Genomic DNA, 4,412 nt, shown 5'->3' with positions numbered 1-4,412 from the left:
CCGGCCGCCCCGGGGAGGCCGAGGGGCCGGCGTGCACGGCTGCAGCACGTCTGCAGGTCGGCTTTCCTCCGGGCGGTCCTCCTGCCTTGTTGTGCACATAACCCCAGGTCTGGCAGGGAGGGACAAGGGTGGACAGGCGACGGAGACTCATCTCCAGGCCCGGAGGAGAACCGGGAGCCCTGCTGGGGGCCGAGGGTGGACATCGGGACCTTTTCTCTGCCCCCTCTCTGCCCCAGGCCATCTTCCTTGTTGGCGATCGTCCACAGTCCTATGGACCAGTTGACCATTGCGTGCGTGGTCCTTTGGGGGCTGCAAAGCTTTTGCCTTCCAGTTGTAAAATAGCAGCTTGAGAGCATGATCTTATGTATAGCCTCGTTCCGTCGCCTTTCACACCGTGGTGGCTCTGAAAGTTGCATTCCCCGCGAGCAACTCTGGAAGCTTGATTTATGTTGTAGGAGCTGAGATCCGTTAACATTGACAGGCGCTCAATTAAAGTCGGACTCAATTAGTTTGAACTCAATTAGTCCCACGAATTAAAGAAGACTGTCACTTAGAAACAGCTCTTGCTCAGGAGTTAGGTAAAGAAGCCGTAGGACTTAGGAAAAAAATAAACTAAGTTTGAAAAAAAAAATTTTTTTAAATAGGAAAGCTTAATAATGCCCAGGCAAGACAGGTAAGTTTTGTAAAAGGGACTTACTTATTTTTTTAAACTTAGACTAATAAATTATGAAAAGCCAGCCATTAATAATCATTTTTTATTGTTTTTAGTGATTTTTATAATTAGACTTCTGGGAAGCATTGTGCTTAAAAGCACAATAATGAATAAGGTCACAGTTCAAGTGATTTTTGTTTTTAACTGTTTATTTTAACTTGTTATTATTCATGTACATTGTATTTCATGCATGTACATTGTGCTTTTGTATAGTCTTTCATTGCATTTCATTCCATATAATGAAGTTTTTTTTTAAGTTGTGTCTTATAAATGAATCACCATTGGTCTATTCCCGCTACTATCCTGACTTTTCAGATCTCCACTTGATCTTTCCTAATTCCTTCACCCTCTCCCTCCACCCATATCCCCTTATTGCTAGTGATTTTGAGCATTTCTTCATGCGTCTTCTGGCCATCTGAATGTCTTCCTCTGTGAGAAATCTTTGTATATATTTGATGCTCATTTTTTTTTACAGCGTCCCTTTACAAATTGAGAGTAACTCAGTAAATGGGCATTGATTGATAAGTAATAGTTTCTTTCCATCTTGACCACAAACTGTGGTATTACATTCTTTTGGAAAATTAGATGTATAGATATTGTTCATATCCTATCAGTTCTTGCTCATGTATTGCATTTTAAATGTATTGCATTTTTAATTTTATTTCTTTATGCATTAACTTCCTCATCTGTATCTTCCTAGGGTTTTGAGGTCCACCTAAAATCTGAAGTATACATGGAATATTTTGTTGAATAAGCCTTTACAGTGGAGCTCTGGTGGCCTAGTGGCAAAAAGCTGTGCTGCAGTCCCAAAGGCACGTGGTTCGAGGCCACCAGCTGCTCTGTAGGAGAAAGAAGGTCTGATTCTTCCTGTGCGATTAACAGCCTCTGAAAATCCACCAGAAGGTCAGCTGTGGATCGGTTCCGAAACTGTGGTACTGAATAACAACAACAACAATGCTTTTACATCTTTAGTTTTTTCAATTTAGCCCTGAACCTTTGAGAACTTTTCTGTCAAATCTCTAGGTAGACTTAATTCTTGTTGAAACAGTGTAATTAATTATAAATCACTTTTCAGGAAGACTTGATTTAAGAAATACAGATGTAGTTCACTTTCTTTGGTATCAGTTTAATTTAAAATGGTGTTCACATAGTGGAATAACATGGGAGAATTTAGAAAGGATGATGCTGAGTGAACTCAGTCTCTTAAGGACAAGACCATTATTGTAAAAATAGAAGGATTACTAATAAGATAGTAATTGTTGCTGAGTAACAGAGTCAGAACCGACCCATAGCTGACCCTCCAGCAGGTTTTCACAGGCAGTTAATCGCACAGGAAGAGATTGCCTGTCTTTCTCCCACAGAGCAGCTTGTAGATTCAAACCGCATGCCTTCGGGATTGCAGCACAGCTTCTTGCCACTAGGCCACCAGAGTGGCCTGATGTTGATAGGCAGAAAGTGGGGAGGAGAGGTAGTTACTAGGATAACAGAGTTGGGTGAGCCGAGGGAGGGAGGTGAAGGAATTAGGAAAGATCCAGTGGAGACTTGAGAAGGTGTGATAATAGTAGCCATAGATAGTGGTGATTACTTTTATAAAACAATGTACGTAAGTGATCGTTTTGACACACAGTGTGACTGTAGGAATGTGTGAAATACATTGTACATGAATGATACACAGTCTATACAAATTTTATATGTAAACCAATGTGAAATATTGTCTTTGGCAGTTCGAATCCCCCAGTGTCTTCATGGGAGAGAGTTGGGCTGTCTCTTTCACTGTGATTGCCAGCTCTGGAAACCCAGTAGAGAGTTCACAATAGAGTTGGTTTACAAGTTGTTGGCAAGGAGTTTGAGTTCAAAATAGTGCTGCAAAATCCCAGACGTTCTCATCTACCTACACCAGGAAATAAAATGATAATAGTAGAAGAAAATGAATTGAAATCACATGATGCATACTTTGCCTTGCTGTTATAGGACAGTGGATAGTGCCAGAACTCAATATTTAAAGATCAAGAAAAGAAGCAGTCCTGTCTGGATAGTTCTCATTGGAAATTAACTATTAAGTAACTCTTACGTGCTGTCAATCTGAAGCGATGCACAGCTGACCCTCTAGGGGCTTTTGGGAGCCTGCCAAGCACTCAGGACCTTGCTCATCTTTCTCCTGCTGGGCAGCTGGTAGATTGTGAGTGATGGATCGAGTATCGTCGGCTTCAGAACTGAATTCCATGTCCTGATTATTTTCTGTTGGTGACATAGTCGTGCTTTCAGTTACTAGACACAAACTTTGGCTTAGTGGTAGGGAGGTGTTCTGCCAGCCCAAAGGCATGTGGTTCAAATCCACCAGCTGCTCACACGGGAATCACCTCCTGTGTGATTAACTGCCTCGCAAAACCTGTTGGTGGGTCAGCTGTAAGTCGCCTCCAACTCAATGGTGCATAACAACAGTAGCAGAAATTCCACACAGTTCTGGGACCTCTGGTGGCCCAGTGGTAAGGATTTAGGCTGCCAACACAAAGGCCTGTGGTTAGAATACTCCCATTGCTTCTCAGGAGAAAGGTATACATTGTCCTCCATTGTGATTCATGGCCTCTGAAAACCCGTTGGAGGGTTAGCTGCAAGTTGGTTCCCCTGTGACGGTATGTAACAGGTATATGATAACAACATCCACATTACAACATCGGCCAAGTGTTGGCAGCGTTTTTTTAAAAATAGAAATGTCTTTCAGGTATCTGTGCCTTTTTTTTTTTACCCTGTTTTAATTTTTTATTTTAGAATTACTTCCTAGTTTATTGTCTTTTTTTCACCCTAGTCATCTTTACCTGTTCTGCCATCGTCTAGGGGAGAGATGCTTTCATCGCTCTGCTATCTACCTAGTTCAGAATTCTTAGCCTTGTGACAGTCTGGTCAAATCCTTTTAACGTGTTTTCTTTTTCTTTTTTTTTTAAAGTGATAGTTCTTTATGGGAACAATCTGTTCCAATGAAACTTTTCTGTTTCTCACTTTGTGTACTTTTATATGTTCATATCTGTTATGAATTCTACTGTATATAGCCTGCCTGTCCTTTATTCTTGGAAAAAAAAATTCCCCTGAATTATTCAACTAACAAATGAAATTTTAGTTCCAGTTTTAGTCTTGCAGTGTAACCTTGCTGACCTTTGTGCGTCCGGTGTTGCTATCCTTGAACCCACACCTCCACAGTTTTACTCTTCTCTTGATAATGAATCTTACGTGGACTCTTACCATAGTATGAAAACATTGCTGGAAAGGGTGTAAAGGATGCTGGATTCCAGTCTTTTTTGAGATAAGGAAATTGAGTCCTTGCGGAATAGTTTACACTAAAATTCACATAGTGCTGGCTGAGCAGACCGAAGTCCTGGTGTACAGGCGCTCAGTATCTGTTGTTGTTATTGTCATCGTGTACCATCGAGTCAGAACCGACCCATAGCTGACCCTCTGGTGGGTTTTAAGAGGCTTGTTAATCACACGGGAGGGCAATTGCCCATCCTTCTCCTGCCTCCTCTTTATGAAATCATCCTTTTTGTCTCATAAGTAACTTTTTATTATTTGTCTTACCTAACTTTAGATTTCTTGGTATTTATGCTTCATCTTACAGACTCTGAACTTCTTGAGCATGTGGGTACCTTCATGACATAAATTGTTTAAACAGTGATTTAGTCTTTGTTGTCTAACAGTCTCGCAGTCT

Source organism: Elephantulus edwardii, unplaced genomic scaffold, assembly GCF_000299155.1.
Source record: "Elephantulus edwardii isolate Elephantulus edwardi_28Jun2011 unplaced genomic scaffold, EleEdw1.0 scaffold00027, whole genome shotgun sequence".
NCBI lineage: Eukaryota > Metazoa > Chordata > Mammalia > Macroscelidea > Macroscelididae > Elephantulus > Elephantulus edwardii.
The sequence above is the reverse complement of the archived record's forward strand: the minus strand, read 5'-3'. Positions refer to the sequence as shown.